We start from the raw sequence: 17506 nt of genomic DNA, 5'->3' as shown, positions 1-17506 counted from the left end.
TGATATTGTACATAGAAAACCCTAACGGCCACCAAAAAACTACTAAGTTTAATAAATAAATTTGGCAATGTAGCAGGAACAATATTAACACCCAGAAATTGATGGCATTTTTATACACCAAGAATGAATTCTCAGAAAGAGAAACTAAACAAACAATCCCATTTACCACTGCAACAACAACAACAAAAATTAAGATATTTACGAACAAATTTAACCAAGAGGTAAAAGACTTGTGCTCAGAAAACCACAAGACATTGAAAAAGAGATAGAGGAAGACATAAACAAGTAGAAGAATATAGCATATTGATGGATTCGTAGAATTAACATCATTAAAATGTCCATACTAATTAAAGCAATCTATAGATTCAATGCAATCCCTATTAAATTACCAACAGCATATTTCACAGATCTGGAACAAATACTCCAAAAATTTATATGGGGGGAAAAACACACCAAATAGGCACAGCAATCTTGAGAAAGAAGAAAAAAGTTGAAGGGATCACAATACCAGATATCAAGTTATACTACAAAACCACTGTAATCAAAACAGCCTGGTACTGGCACAAGAATAGGCATAAAGATCAACAGAATAGAATCCAGAAATCATCCCAAGCTAATACAGTCAATTAATATTTGACAAAGGAGGCAAGAGCATGCAATGAAATCATGATAATCTCTTCAATAAATGGTGTTGGAAGTGTTGTATGAAAGGAGAGGAGGTTAGCACTCCCTTTGACAAGAATGGAAGAAGCTCTCGGGCCTAACCACATGCATATGGTCAAGGCATTGCCACCAACTTCATGGCATCTAACTACTGTTTTTTTGCAAAAGCATAGATAAAACTGGAGAGCATTATGCTAAGTGAAATAAGCCAGTCAGAGAAAGATAAATATCACATGATCTCACTCATTTGTGGACTATAATGAACTAGTAGCCCTGTGCATGAATCTGTGTGCCAGTAGCTCTCTGCAGGGCCTGGCCACTCCACGCCCGCTGCCCAGAGGCTCTCCATGGCCCAGAGGCCCATTCGCAGCCAGGCGCGGATTGCTTGCCTCGTCGCCAGGGTGATGACGCAAGCATTCCTCCAGGCCTCTCACACTGCCTGCTCTCAGCAGCCACCCCCCCCAGGACTGGGGGACTCTGGCAGGACTGAGAGGACTGGGTGCTGCCATCTTGTGGCTATGGGCGCCTCCATCTTTGTGACGGAGTGATGGTTAATTTGCATATTACCCTTTTATTAGATAGGATAACATAAACTGATAAACAAAAATAGAACCAGTCATAGAAGCATCAAACAGATTGTCCAGCCTATGAGGGAAGGCATGGGGTGAGGAGGTAGGGGGTAAGAGATGAACCAGAATTATTAGGGAGATCCAAGATGGCGGCTGATGGGACAGCAGTCAGCAAGATAGTGTGAGTGAGTGAGACAGCGAAAGGAGAGTGTGGACGTGTGGGGAATGTGTGTGTTTGTGAGTGACGTAAAGCTATATTCCACAGGACTGTTGGGGACTGGCAGACCAGGCTCCCCTGGCTGGGCAGCCTCTACTACCACTGAAATCTCTCCCGGGGTGGCTGGCTCTGCCGCAGAGACTGCACCATCTTGAAGGGGAGAGCGGCTGTGATTGGAAGCCCAGCCTTACCTTCATCCAAGGAGACCTCAGATACCTCCCAGGACCCTACAGCCACAATGCCGCCCAGGGACCAGCTGCCTCAGCTGTGAACCCACAAACACTGAGACTCCAGCCTCCCTGGCCATGGGCACCTAAAAAGCTTGTCCAGTGGGAGACAAGGTGGTGGCCAAATATGCAGACAGGTCCTGTGCCTTCTCAAAGAGAAGATAGAAGGAACAGCTGAATCAAATAACATCCACCCAGAATTAGTGAATTAAACACAGCTGGTGAGGCAGTCCATGGATAGAAAGGTCAGAGATCGCCTGGAGAGAGGTGGGATCTGGAATCTGGGCTGGAGAAAGAGACACCACAGCTGAGACTAGAATATCAGAGGGAGACTGTGCTGCACCAAATCCGTGGCCCTTGGGATCAGTGTAGCCCTCGGATGTGGAAGGGGTCCATAGGGCTGCTGGCAGTGGGGGACTCTAGATCTAAGCACACAGCCATAGGAGACTGTGCCCAGAAAGGCAGCCTGAAGTTCTACACAGGCTGCGCAGTGCTGGGGGGAGAAAGATGTGAGGCAGTGCAGTTGCTTTGTCTTTATAACTTCCTTGCTTTTACTTGCTAAACCCAGTGCATAGGATCTTTCAATTAAAAACACTCACTGAGACTGCAGGGGAAGGTGGTTTTTGTGGAAATTGGGAAGCAGAATAGGGAAAGACCAGCAGGAAACCAATTCTGGGACAGTCTTGAGTGCAGCAGAGAAAGGAAGAGTCTAAACACCCCCAGGGATCGCTGGGGGACTGGGTTGAGGGGCCATTTGGTCCCAGAAATACTGCCACTCAGGGGCTATGTCAGAAATAAATGCTTGTGTAAATATGACTGAAGGCAGGCAGAGAAACAAAATGAGCAGAGTGATCCTGCCTGCCTGAAACCAAGGTTGTGGCTTATGACACAGAGGAGTGGTGGATCGCTGGGAACTTCAACACTGTGCTGACTACCTGACAGAAAACACATGTGCCAGGCAGAACAGTAGAGAGGGGTCTTAAACCAGCCCCCATGGGTCATTGAAGCTCCACTGAAACAAATGAACTTCACTACTTCACTATTTCATTTTTTTATCTTTTACTTAAGAAACTAAATTTTTCCCCACTTTATTTTACTTTTTTATTATTATATTTTTATTTGTTATTATTACTATTATTTTTTTTACCATTTTTTAAAGTTTTATTTTTTTTTATTTTTTACTAGAGGCCTAAGTGACTATTACAGTGGAACGACCAGAATGACTGGTCCCTATGAAGCGCACTGACCACCAGGGGGCAGATGCTCAATGCAGGAGCTGCCCCCTGATGGTCAGTGTGCTCCCACAGAGGGAGCACTGCTCAGCCAGAAGCTTGACTCACAGCTGGCGAGCACAGCAGTGGTGGCGGGAGCCTCTCCTGCCTCCACAGCAGCACTAAGGAGCAGTGAGCAGGCAGGTGGTAAGGAGTGGGAGGTCCTGGACTGCGAGAGGGATCTGATTGTCAGGGGGAGTGGTCCTAAGCTGGCAGGCAGACATCCCTCTTGTAGTCTGGGGCTCTCGCAGTCCAGGACCCCTTGTTCCTTACCATTTGCTTGCAGTGGAGGTGGGAGAGACTCCTGCCACCACCACTGCACTAGCCAGCCATAAGCCCAGCTTCTGGCTGAGCAGCGCTCCCCCTGTGGGAGCACACTGACCACCAGGGGAAGCTCCTGCATTGAGTATCTTCCCCCTGGTGGTCAGTGCGCGTCATAGTGACTGGTCGTTGTGCCATTTGATCAATTTGCATATTAGGGTTTTATTATATAGGACTAGAGGCCTGGTGCACGAAATTCGTGCACGGGGGGTGGGGGTGTCCCTCAGCCCAGCCTGCACCCTCTCCTATTTGGGACATCCCTCTCACAATCCAGGACTGCTGGCTCCCAACTGCTTGCCTGCCTGCCTTCCTGATTGCCCCTAACCGCTTCTGCCTGCCAGCCTGATCACCCCCTAACCACTCCCCTGCCAGCCTGATTGATGCCTAACTGCTCCCCTGCCAGCCTGATTGCCCCTAACTGCCCTCCCCTGCAGGCCCGGTCACCCCTAACTGCCCTCCCCTGCAGGCCTGGTCCCTCCCAACTGCCCTCTCCTGCTGGTCATCTTGTGGCAGTCATATTGTGTCCACATTGGGGCAGTCATCTTTGACCACATGGGGATAGCCATCTTGTGTGTTGGAGTGACGGTCAATTTGCATATTACTCTTTTATTAGATAGGTAGAGGCCTGGTGCATGGGTGGGGGCCAGCTGGTTTGCCCTGAAGGGTGTCCCAGATCAGGGTGAGGGTTTGCTTGGGGCATGGGGCAGACTGGGTGAGGGGCCTGTGGTGGTTTGCAGGCTGGCCACACATCCCGGCGACACAAGTGGAGGCCCTGGTATCTGGGATTTATTTATCTTCTATAATTGAAACTTTGTAGCCTTGAGCGGAGGCCAGGGCTGGACAGGGTGGGTGGGAAGCTTAGTTTCCTCCATTGCCAGGGGAAACCCAAGCCTCCTGCTCACTCTGTGGCTGCAGCTATCTTGGTTGGGTTAATTTGCATACTCACTCCTGATTGGCTGGTGGGCGTGACTTGTGGGCGTAGCAGAGGTACAGTCAATTTGCATGTTTCTCTTTTATTAGTGTATATATGCATAGCCCATGAACACAGGCAATAGGGTGGTGAAGACCTGAGGATGGTGGTAGTGTCTAGGAGGAAGGGGGGAAAGGAGGGAATGAAAAATATCTGTGAAATTATCAACAATAAAACTATATTTAAAAAATCACAAAAACCATAAATAAATTAAAAATGTGCTCCTTGCTCTGGCCAGCGTGGCTCAGTGGTTAGTGTTGGCCCTCACACTGAAGGGGTTCAATTTGCGGTCAAGGTCTGATCCCCAGCCATGGCCAGGGCATGTGTGGGAGGCAACCAGTCAATGTGTCTCTCTCACATCCATATTTGTCTCTCTTTCTCCTCTCTCTCTATCTCCTCCTCCCCTCTCCCTTCCACTCAAAAAAAAAAAATCAATGGAAAAAATATCCTCAGGTGAGGATTAACAACAACAAAATGTGCACACCAATTCCACTCCTAGGCATAAACCAATGGACATGAACTTTAAAATGTCCCTCAAAAGATTGTTTATAGCAGCATTGAAAGCGACCCACATTGCCATCAACAGAGGAATGGATAAATATATTGTGGTATATTCATGCAATGGAAGATAACCAGCAATGGATAAGGAAGAGCTGCAGCTAAACATGAGATGATACAATGATGAACAAAAGAAACCAGGCACAGGAGTATATTCTTTATGATGCCATTTATACTAAACTCAGAAACAGACAAAACCAATCATGGTGATAGAGGTCAGATTAGTACATTATTTTGGAGGATGGGTATCAACAGATAAAACATGAGAGGCAGGGCTGGGAATATTCCACAACAACCTATACCTTATCCAGGTGGAGGTGACAAACATGTATAACCATGCACAATTTATTGAGTTGTACACTTTACTTTTTGCAAGTTAAAGTTCAATTAAAAAAAATTTAGTGCAAATAAAATTTATATATCCTTTGCTCTAGTGATTCATTTTCTGACATTTTTTCTATAATGTATTTACACATGGAAGATATTATGAATGTATGAGATTATTTATTGCAACATTTATTGTAAGAGCTAAAGATTATTAAAAAAACTAAATGTCTATCAATAAGGGCTGGTTAAATAAAACACAACTCCTCTTAACTGTGCAACATGACACAGTCATGCAAAAACAGAAAAGATCACCAAGATATAGTCTTGAAGTGGAAAAAAATCAAGGTGCGGAGATGAATAAAGAATGTGCTATCTTCAGGGTTAAAAATGTAGAGTGATGTGAGAGAGAGGGTGGGGGAGATGTTAGTTTATATAAGCACTAGAGACCCAGTGCATGAAATTCGTGCATGGGGGAGTGTGTCCCTCAGCTCAGCCTGCACCCTCTCCAATCTGGAACCCCTCGAGGGATGTCCAACTGCCTAAACCAGCAGCCAGACATCCCTCTCACAATCCAGGACTGCTGGCTCCCAACTGCTTGCCTGCCTTCCTGATTGCCCCTAACCACTTCTGCTTGCCAGCCTGATCACCCTCTAACCATTCCCTTGCCAGCCTGATTGATGCCTAACTGCTCCCCTGCCAGCCTGATTGCCCCTAACTGCCCTCCCCTGCAGGCCTGGACACCCCTAACTGCCCTCCCCTGAAGGCCTGGTCCCCCCCAACTGCTCTCCCCTGCAGGCCTGTGTCCCCCCCAACTTCCCTTCCCTGCAGGCCCAGTCACCCCCAACTTCCCTTCTCTGCTGGCCTGGTCACCCCTAACTGCCCTCCCCTGCAGGTTTGATCACCCCCAACTGCCATCCCTTGCAGGCCTGGTCCCCCGCAACTGCCCTTCCCTGCAGGCCTGATCCCTTCCAACTGCCCTCCCCTGCTGGCTATCTTGTGGCGTCCATCTTGTGTCCACATGGGGGCAGCCATCTTTGACCACATGGGGGCAGCCATCTTGTGTGTTGGAGTGATGGTCAATTTGCATATTACTCTTTTATTAGATAGGATAGAATAAAATACCTCTGGAAGGGCAGGGAGGGGACTTGGGTGGCTGGATAGGGTTGAAAGAAACTTTTCACTATACACTTTCATGCTTTTTGAATCTTGAACCTATTAAAATTTTTTAATAAAAACTTTTTTTAAAGAGCCAGCTCCACACTTACCTCTTTCAAGGACTGTTGCCACAGGAATTTAAACATTCACCTTGGCCTGTAATATAACCCCAAATCTAATCCCCTTGCACTTTCTCTTCAACACCAGCCACACTTCACCTTCTGTTGTCTCTCAAAAGTGACATAACTTTCATGCCTGTCCTGGGTCCTTGCCATTCTCAGTTTGGGAAATGCCTCTTCGCTGCCTGGTGATACCTCCTCCAAGAAGCCTTCCCAGACTTCCCCATAGTTCTGGTCTGCTGCTAGGAGCCACAGCCTTCTGGCCCTCCATGCCCAACCAGCACTGCAGGTCCCTCTGTGTCTTCTCTCTTGGAGAGTAGGAAGCAGGATTTGCTCAAACAGGTGGGAGGAAATTGGTGTATGGGGAAAGGGGCAGGAGGACCATTTTGAATGAAAATCTGGAGTCAGCACAAAGCCTGATTTTAATGGCTAACTCGGCCTCCAAACCTGATGATGGGTGGAAAATTGGGGGCAGAGACCTCTCTTTGCGTATCTTCAAGCCACCTCCCGTAAATTACTGCCTGAAATGAGTCCAGGAGAATGTCTTAACCTTGTTAAGATCCAATTTCCTCATCTGCCAAGTGTGGATAATTTCTTATTTTTTTAAAAAAAAGGAAATGATAATTCAATGTAAGCACATGGAAAAGAGCCTTGGAACCTACAATGTGTTAGCAGAGGTTGGCAGTCAGCCCAAGAGAGCCAGAACATATTTTCCTTTGAATTACACTGTCAGGGTTCTCCAGTTGCTCCAAGCCCCACCGCTCCCTATTACTCACTTCAGTCTGCTCCTCACTTTCACTGTTTGCCTTGCCCCTGACAACATGTGACTTTGCCACCCCTGTACACAATTTTAGTTACTAAGGTGCCTGCTTTTCTGCCAATTGCCAGCATAGAGAGCCTGCCAGCAGGGGAAAGAGAGGGTGACTCTTCAAATGCTTGCTCAGCCCAAGTCATTGGGTTCCAATGAGGTCCAGGCCAAAGCCCCACCCATCAGTTCCAGGAGTTTTCCATGAGCTGAGAAGAAGCTAGACCTGCATGCTGCCAAGAAGACATGCTTTCCTTCAGCCTTTAGGTACAGAGAATAAATCTACAGCTTCCTAAACATGCCAAACTCTTGGCCTGCAAGAGCCCTGAAGGCCAGATGCTTGCAAGTCCAACACCAGATGTCTGCAATTCCACCATTATCAACACATTCCTCCATGTTAAGCATTGTTCTATAAACTCAAAAAATCTACTGGGAGGGGTAGGATAATGATTTTAAACTAGGCTGGAGTATATCTTTAAAGATAGTCTTGGTGGGAAGGCAGATTGTGTGTAGCCTATGTTGGGGGAAGATAATTCTGGAAAGCTGAAGACAGAGCAGGCACAGGGTTGAGGGGTGGGCAGAAGAAGAGGAAGAGAGGGGCAAAGAGGTGCTTGAGGATGAAGTCCCCCACCTTTTAGAGGGCAGGGGTGTGACATAGTAAGAAGGGGGAGAAGAACCAGGAAGCAAGGTGGGCACAAGGGCACAGTGGCCCTGGAGAGAAGACATGCACAGCCAGCTCCACGGTGGGAGGTGGCAGCATCTGTTCTGAACAAACCTACAGGAACAGAGGTGACTCAAACAACCCCACTACTCCCCCAACCCCTTTCTTCTTCTGCTGTCTTCCATCTCAACCCTAAACACAAAGGAATGTCAACTCTTCACCTGTCAGGTTTCTGCTCCACTGGGATAGGAGCAAGGATGAATCAGATCCCTGGATCAGAAAATATAGTCTAGCACCTCTCATCAGAGGCCAGGGACAAGTGTGCGGACCCAGGAGACCACTCCAGAACCTCTAGTCTTATTACCAGCCCCACCCACAGAGTCTGCAGCAAGATCTCCAGATGGTTTGCATGCACATGTGAAATTTTTAAAAGATGGTACAATTATGACTTTCATACAAATATAAAATGAATCCAGGTCAAAGATTTTATGTAATTCATTAATTAATAAGAAAACCACTAAGATGTTATAACTATGTCAAAGGAAAATACAAAAAGTAGATGCATACACAGGTCATCAGGAATCTGAATTGAATTTACAAATAGATGCGAACCTGACACAAAAATACACAGGGCAATAATCTATTGTATTGCATTGGACATCATTTGCATTTCTATGGACTAGAATCACTTACCTCGCTATCAGTTTTCTACAATTTCCAGATTTGTAACATAGCTCAGATAATAAAAGGCTGAGAAAAAAATCAAAACCCAGAAGGGTGCACTGGACAGGAAACCCAGTTGTCTCCCCGCACCCCCGCCTTTTTCTCTCTTCCCCATCCCATTGCAGTCTTTGAAATTTTTTCCGGACACACAGCCAAGTTTGATAAGCACTGTGCCAGACCACTTCTGTCCTCTGGCGGGCCTGGTCTCAGACAGCTTCTCCAGGTCCTGACTAGAGATGCTTTTTGGGCAAACACCAGTGCCTTCAGCACCCTGCTTGGGAACTAGCAAGTGGGCCAGGCCAGGCCTCAGGGCAGTGCTGCCCCAAATGTCAGAGCAGAAATTCAGAGGCCTCCAGGATCTGAGTTGCCTTGGCTGCTGGTGGAGTTACTTATGCTTTCTAAAGTACTTTATTTGGTGCAGGAAGATAAAGATGTGTGCATTGATTAGTTTTAATCCCTACCCTAGGCATGATCAATTGCACCAATTGGAAATTCATCTTCAGAGGCAGTGACTACAAGCGACAACTTCCCTTACCTTTATCTCTGATCAATAATAATGTTTTGTTAATTAGTAAAATGCGTGTTCAAAAGGGGGGTTTCACTGGTACATCGGTATTGGAGACATGCGAGTTAGCTAGAACAAGTTGGAGACATTGAGCCTGAAGGAAGTATAAGAATGCCGCCAGCCCAGGAATGGCTCGCAAACTTGGTCCTAAACAGCCCTGTGTGCAGCTCTTGGCCGGACAGATTCTTATTTGGCTGCCTGTGACTGGAAGCATAGCAGACCATACTAATGCCACCTTTGACTCAGGTGGAACCTTCATTGGTGATGCTATCAGAACACCTTAAAGGAAGAGAGCTCGGCCTGCATTGAGCTCACGGATGTCTGGCTGCCCAGGTTGCTTGCAGGAACTGCCAGTCCTGGGACTCAGTTCAGCCTGTGCCTATCACTGTGCTCGGTGTTGAGGCCGTGGGAGAAGAGCCTAGCTCTCACCCGCCCTATAATAGTCGGCTATCAGTACTTATCAAAAAGAACTGCTGGTTGTGTGTAAGCAGAATATAGAGGTCTGGAGAATGGGGCCAGTGGTGAGGATTCTCATGTCTGTCAGGTTGCTGCTCTTCTGGGGTGCTCAAGCCAGTAAGAGCTTTAGGCATCTTCCAGCACCCCCAGTCCAAACTCTGCTTATTAAAATAATTTTTGATGTAATTTTTAGAATCCTCTTACAGTAAAACATGCATATTAGTTAAACAAAATCAATTAATACAGAATGGCTTTTCACTCCTGCCATCCCCTAAGACCACCATATGTGGTTTTACCAACTTCACTGACATAAAATTGCATGCCATAAGATGCACACATTTAAACTGTATGATTGGATGAGTTTTGACAAATGTATTTGCCTCCCCCTACCTCCAATGAGATATTAAACAGTTTTCATTGTACTCTCTGGTGGTTTCTCCATGTCATGTGTTTATACTGATATTTTTTTATTATTTATCAACTTTAGATAAGGTAGCATAGCATTAATCCTCCAACCAGGAGACTGTTGAACATGAAAAAAAAACAGAACTAACCATTACATAGGACAACAGATGCAAAATGGAACTGTCTGGGGCAATCAGAGTATCTAACAGTCTGTGTGTGCCTCACCTTGATGGACAAGGAGTCCTGCATCTGCCCCACCCTAGCTCTCTTCCTCTTCCCAATGTTGCTGATTCTGTCCCTATTTCAGTATCCCTGTTCCTTTGTAACCCCGCTATTGCTAGGGCCATTTGGTAAGATGAGGATAGTACTACCCCTATTTTCCATCTTCCAATTCCTTATCTCTTTTATCTTTATATTTATCTTATCAAGGTTGCTAGCATTTGCTTCTATTTTGTAGTCTTCATTAAGCCTTTTCTATCTATGTATATAAAGAGGTAATATGCTAATTGGTCCTAATGGTGACCCAATCACAACTGGTCAACAGGCTGTGCGTGCACAGGAGCTAGTGGGCGGGAATGGGGGTGGGGACTTCTGCCCCCAGCAGAGGTGAGTGCAGGCCTGCCCAGCACTAACGTCAAGCTGCCTCAGAGGCAGAGGCCGCTCCCAATGGAGTCACGCGCAGGCAGGAGCTGGTGGGCCGAGCCGCTGCAGCGCAGCTTGAGCAGGCCCAGAGCAGACACAGACAGGGGGATGTGCTCTACCTGCCCTGGCACAGCTTGAGCAGGACACAGATTTTTTCGTGGTGAAGGGACTGGAGTCCGTGTTCATGAAAACACCTTGGTGGCTGGGGCGGCTGGCAGTGGCAGCAGCAGTGGGGTGATGGGTTTGGCGCCTTCCCCTGATCAGCCCGGTCACCTCCCGCAGAGGGAGGCCAGACTGCAGCTTAGGCCTGCTCCCCAAGGCTCAATGTTTACATTATGTTGATGATGCAACTCTCTTCCCTGTGAGCCAAGCAGTGGATGGTGAGGGACCATAGCTCCTTCTCTATGGTTACAGCATTATTATCCCTGTGCCTCCCACAGGGAAATGCTTCTAACATCAGCATTCGGTGAATTTTGCTTTCTTACTCTCTACTAAGTTTTCCAAATCCTGTTAAAATTTAGTTTGCTTCATATTTGAGCTATACATTTATTGAGGTGTTTTTTTTCTCCCTACCTCTTGGTGTTTTCTATTGTTTTGTTTGTTTCAGTAAGAGAAACACCGGCTTCTTTATCATATCCCTAAAATCTTACATCCTCCTTTCATGTGTTGCTTGGAATTGATTCCTTTCTTCTTTCTGATGTCTTTCTACCTGGGTCCCTGATTCTCTGCTCTTATTTATTCTGAGAGTTTTCTGGGCCAGCTTCATACCAGTCACCCTGGAATTCCTTTACATTAGATCTCTGGATTAACTCTACCAGTTTTTACTCCATAATCTTATCCTTCACCATTTACAAGTTGCTTTGCTGGAATACATATTCAAACAACTTCTCAGACAGGCAGATGGGAGGGAGTTTCTGAGTCCTTGAATGTCTGACAATGAGGTATTTTTTGCTTTCATTCTTGACTGACAGTTTGTGCATAGAATTCCAGTTTCAAAACTATTTATATTTAGCACTTATAGTAAAGAGGTTAAAAGTCTCTGGCATGAGACTGCCAGTGTCAATTATTAAACTTTACCATTTGCGTGTCCCAGCACCTCTCTGTGCCTCTGTTTTCTCATCTATAAACAGAGATTTTTAAAAATATAGTACCTAACTTAAGGTGCTCTGATGAATATTAAATTAGTTTCTGTATGTAAAGTGCTTGAACCAGTGCCTGCACATAGTAGCAGCATCATATAAGTGTTGTCTATTATTCTTCTGTCCTCCATTGTTGCTGATAAGAATTATTACACCAGTCAGATCCCACTTCTTTGTCAGTCAAAGAAGTAGGTGTTCTGGTTCTTTGTAAGTTGATGTTCTGCTTTTGCTAGAAATATTCAGGATGTTGTCTAATTTTTTACATTTTAAAATTTCCCAATTCTGTATCTGCTTGGCATTCTCTCAGCCCTTTCAATGCAAACACTCAGTGTCTCTTTCTGTCTCTGGGGATTTAAAAGAAATGTTTTTCTTTCTATAATTCTATCTCCTCCATCTTCTTTCTTTCTGTGCTCTAGAACTTCTACTGGTAGTTGAATGTTGAATGCTCTGAATTGATCCTACTTGAATATTTTTCTTTCATATTTTATGTGATTTGCTTAATGTTCTGGAAGATTTTTTTGACTTTGCATTCCAACCTTTCTATTGATTTTTACAACTTTTGGCAGTTATAATTTTAAATTTCCAGGAGCTCTTTCTCATTCATTGACCCCTTCTTTTTTATAACACCTTGCTTTGACTTTTGAAACTCCACCCACTCAGCTTTCCCATCAGCTTTGTGGTTACCTCAGAGATATCTCTGTGGAATTCTTGGGCAGTTGAAAACATAGTCTGAAAATTTCTGTCATATATATTTGACCAATAAACTTTCTTTGAGCACTTGACCAGTGTAATGTCTGAGCTGGGTGCTGCAGACATTACAAAGATGAATGAGCTGTGGTCCAGTCCTCAAGAGCCCATTTGATGCAGAGAAAAATATGGAAATAAATAATGATGATATGACATGCACAAGAGGTCCTCCTGAAGGAGGGAGTACAGACAGTTTGTCAGAGATAAAAGAAAACCTCACAAGGCAGGTGGCCCTTGAATACTTCTTAAGGGATGAGTAAAAGTTTTCTAGATGTGAGGTAGAAGAGCATTCCAGGTAGAAGACACAGCTGGGCAAGTCAGGGAGGATGAGAGGACAGGAGAGGGAGAATACATGCATCTAGGACTGAGGTTGCCAGGTTGGCAGAAACCAGACCATGAAGGACCTTTTGTACTACAAGAGGGTCTGGAATTGGTTCTCTGGTCAGTAGAAAGTGATTAGAAGGTCATTAGCAAAGGAGTGATATGGACAGGATAATGTGTTAAAAAGGTCCCTCTGAAAGTCCTGGAACAGGTGGCTTGGAAGGCCATCTCCCTATTGGGACCTCTAGTAGACAATCTCCCCCCTTTAGTGTCCAGCAATAACTTTTTCACCACTGAGGGGCAGTCCTTATCTGTCCTGAATGAAAGCCTTCTGGATGGCCCTTCGTTTTAACCTTCACACGCAGACTGTGCTTTATTATTGCTGCTAATGACAATTATAGTCCCTTATGACCACAGGTTGTTCTGGGATTACAGTATTTTCACATCTACTGCTTCACTTGACTTTTTCAGTGGTTCTGAGTGAAAGGAAAAAGAGATTATTTCTCCCACTTTACAGAGGCAAAACCCTCTGAGGTAGGATACTATAATTATCCCCATATTACAAATGAGGAAACAGAGACACAGAGGGATAAAGACATTTACCAAGATCACAGCAATCCTAAGAGGGAGAGCTGAGATGTGTGAGCCCAAAGAACCAGGCTAGAGTTTGAGCTGACCTACTGCACACACCACCTCTCCCTTAGTTCTTCTACGTCCTCCTCCACACTAGAAAGATCTAGGCACATAGTAGGTCCTTAGGGAAAATTCACTGAACAAGGGGCTAGAGAATGTAGAAAAATGACAACTATGATTAAATGGCCAACTACTCATACTAAGCACCTAACAAGTATAATCTCATTTAGTCCTGCCAGTCAGACTAAGTCTTCTTTTACTTCCATTTTATAAGAAAGATCCTATATCAAGGAAGTGACTAGAACCTGGACTCAGACATGAGACTCTGTGATGTCTTAACTCCCAGGCTCTGATCACCTCTGATCTCTCCTAATGCCCCAGAGGTGATGTCTACACGAGACACCCAGCCTGTGTCCATGGCCTAACGGCATCCTGGACTATATCCTTCCACTGTCTTGGTCTTGGCTGCCCATGTGGGCTTCAGGCTCCTTGGGGATCATTATCTCCTCTCCTTTTCCTGCAGACAACTCTCCAAGAGTATGGAATAGACTGAGAGTGGTGACTGCCCACAGCGAACCCACAGAAGGGCTCTGCTGACTTCATTTAAGAAAATCTCTCTCAGTCTACCAAATGGGCTTCCAAGCAGATTAAGGGGCCCAGCAGCCAGCCATGGAGGCACAGGGGTAGTCTGGGAGAACTCCTGAACTCCATGTGGCTCTGTATGAAGCCAAGGTGGGCAGGTTTTCCCACCCAGGGGTGCAGGGACCAAAACTTGTTCTAAGTGTGGTGTCTAATGCTATGCATATGACCTAAGGTACACCTGGTTGACAGAAGCCAAAGTATCTTTGTAGAAGTCAGTACATGCTGAGACACTCTTTTGATGTTCAGAGGGACTGTCTTGATGTCCAGAGGGACTGGGCCAAGAATTCATCTTTCAGAGGAGACCACTCTTAACCCGGAGTAGAAATAGGTACAGGGTAACTGGAAGGAGGAAGGGAAACTGAATCTCAAAGATCAGTCCCTTTCTCCCTCCTTCTCTCTTGTTTATTTATTTTTAAATAAAGATTCAAAATATTCCTTTTATCTCTAACTAGAGGCTCTGTGCACAAATTCATGCATGGGTGGGGTCCCTCAGCCTGGCCAGTGATTGGGGCCGATCGGGAGTGGGGATGCTGACCGGCTAGGGGGCGGGACCACAGAAGGTTGGCTAGCCAGGGGGAGGGACTGCAGGAGCTTGGCTGGCCAGCACCCTGATCAGGGCCAATGAGAGGTCTGGCCATCCAGGGAGAGGAACCTCGGGACTTTGCCTGGCCGCTCCCCCCATCAGGGACGATCGGCAGGGGGGTTGGCCAGCAGGGGGAGGGACCATGGGAGGTTGGCCAGCCGCGGGAGGGTGGCTGGCCATGAGAGGTTGGCTGTGGGAGCACACTGACCACCAGGGAGCAGATCCTGCGTTGAGCATCTGCCCCTTGGGGTGGTCAGTGCATCATAGCAACTGGTTGACTGGTCATTCTGTCGTTTGGTCACTTAGGCTTTTATATATATATATTTATATATATATATATATACCCTTCTAAGAGCATAGACTCTGGACCTCTCTGAGTTTAAATCCTGGCTTCACTACAATCCAACTTTGTGACTTTGAACAAACCTCTTTGTGCCTCACTTTTCTCATCTGTAAAATGGGGACAATTACAGCACCTATTTCCATAGAATGCTGTAAGGATGATATGCATAATATATGGAAAGGGCTTCTAATATGACTGGTGCTAGTTCTTATTAGACTTACATGGAATCTTTGAAAATCTCACTCATTCTTCAGAGTTAAATGAAGATCATTTCAAAATGCATGTTTATACTACCTCAGCCCACAATTTGCTCCATGTGCTTATTTAACTATAATTATTGGCAGAAGCTCTGAGGATAGATAGGTTATAGTATAGACTACTAGGTGTGCTGGAGACAGCTCATGCAAGCTCTTGAGCTCATTGTTAAATTTTCAGGAATTTTGTAAGTTTATTGTTAAACAATTGTTATTTTAAAATCACCTTAGATAAATTTACAACTAAATGAATTATATCATTTATCATTTATTTTATTCATACCAAGCTAATGAAGATTAAAAAACAATCATTTCCAGTTTGTCTTATTACAGTTTACAACTGTCTGTACCCTTGATGTCATTCACATGTATTGTATATGTGTGTAGAAATGCTATGTGCTAGTGTGCTAGTGTAATCCTTCTTCAGTAACTGGTGGCTTGAAATCAACCATGGTGAAAATACTTACACTATGGCAACTGGCAAATACTGCCCATCAGGTCTTGTCTATTATTTTGGCGATTGTCTAGATTTAAGAAAATGATGGTTAATAATGTAGATTAAATTTTTAAAATGTGTTCTATCTATAACCATGATATTGTGAATAGCACACAAAAAATGTGGACATATTCTTCTAGCTTTTAAAAGCTATTATTCATTTCAGCAAAATGTTGTTCATGTCAATGCTGAACAAATGAAATTCCACAAATATTTAGTTTTACTTTCATCTAACTTAGTAATGTAAATGAAAATATAAACTAGCATTCATGTAAGAGCTACACTCACTGTCAATTATAACAGTTTGGGTATGGACAAAAGAGTTTAGGAAATATCAATGAAAGCATTCTGTAAGAACCAATTGACAAGATGGAACTTATAGTAAGGAGTAGTGTATATTTTATTATTATTTATAAATCATATGATACAATTCTTTATAATAATAAAATTCATGACAAATTTATTCATAATATAATTTATGCGTGTAGATATGTGTGTGTGTATTTGTCTCTAGAGAGCCCATTGTTAATCACTTACCACCACACCAATGGGTCTAGTGGAAAGTGCTCAGGCCCTATCTGAGAGACCTGGCCTAGCATTCCAGCACATCTGTTTATAATCTGTGTGACCTTGGGTGAGTTACTTAACCTTTCTGAGTCTCATCAATAAAATGGAACTAAGGGCCTGTCTAGCGTGGCTAAATGGTTACAGCGCCAGCCTGCACACTGAAGGGTCTAAGGTTCGATTCCCAGTCAAGGGCATGTACAGCACCTGGGTTGCAAGTCTGATCCCTGCCCCCATTTGCAATGTGTGTGGAAGGCAACCAATCTATGTGTTTTTTTCATGTTGATGTTTCTCTCTCTCCTTCTCTCTCTCTCTCTCCCCCTCCCCCCTACTTCCACTCTCTCTAAAATCAATGGGAAAAATATCCTCAATTCTTGGGTGAGGATTAAAAATAATAATAATAAAATAAAATAAAAACGGAACTAAGGATGCAATGTGCTTACATTGGTAGAATAGTATGGCCTAGAGGTTAAGAGCCCATGTTCAGAAATTGGGCTGCCTACATTTGAATCCAGACTCCCCCTACTTACCAATTGTGGGACATTAGCCCAGTTGCTGTTAGATAGTGTATTAGTCAGGGTTCCACCAGAGAAACAGACCAGTTGGAGATTCTATGTAAAGGAATTGGCTTACATTGTTGTGCAGGCGGGCAAGTCTGAAATCTGTAAGGCAAGCTGGAAACTCTTGGGCAGGAGTTGATACTGCATCCCACAGGCAGAATTTCTTCAGAGAAACCTTAATTTTGCTCTTAAGGCCTTTCTACTCCTTGACTTGGGCCCACCCAGATTATGGAGGAGAATATCCTTTACTTAAAGTCAATTGATTGTAGATGTTAATCACATCTATAAGACGCCTTCACAGCAACACCTAGATCAGTGTGGAATTGAGTGCTGCAGCCTGGACGGGTTGACACCTAGCACTAACCATCCCTGAGGAGGATAATGAACACGGGTTGGAGAAATCAGTACCTGGGAAAGACTCAGATGCTGGCTGGCCAGAGAAAGAGCTCATTAAGTGTCCATAACCACTAACCCATGTTGTTGGTGTGACTGTAGTTTGCTCCCCAGAAATGGGGTAGCTACAGCACATGGAGGGTCAGGGGCCCGCATGCCTGGGAAGATCTGGTCAGA

The 17506-nt window shown here is 44.9% G+C and overlaps 1 non-coding gene across 1 annotated transcript; it reads left to right on the top strand.

Annotated features, from left to right (window-relative positions):
* Positions 1-697: 697 nt before the first annotated feature.
* On the top strand, positions 698-823 carry LOC114235097 (U6atac minor spliceosomal RNA). Its single transcript, XR_003621281.1, has one exon. It is a non-coding gene; the product is annotated as a U6atac minor spliceosomal RNA (small nuclear RNA).
* Positions 824-17506: the final 16683 nt, after the last annotated feature.

This window comes from Eptesicus fuscus, chromosome 2 (assembly GCF_027574615.1).
Source record: "Eptesicus fuscus isolate TK198812 chromosome 2, DD_ASM_mEF_20220401, whole genome shotgun sequence".
NCBI lineage: Eukaryota > Metazoa > Chordata > Mammalia > Chiroptera > Vespertilionidae > Eptesicus > Eptesicus fuscus.
This window is presented reverse-complemented; position numbering and strand designations above follow the sequence as displayed.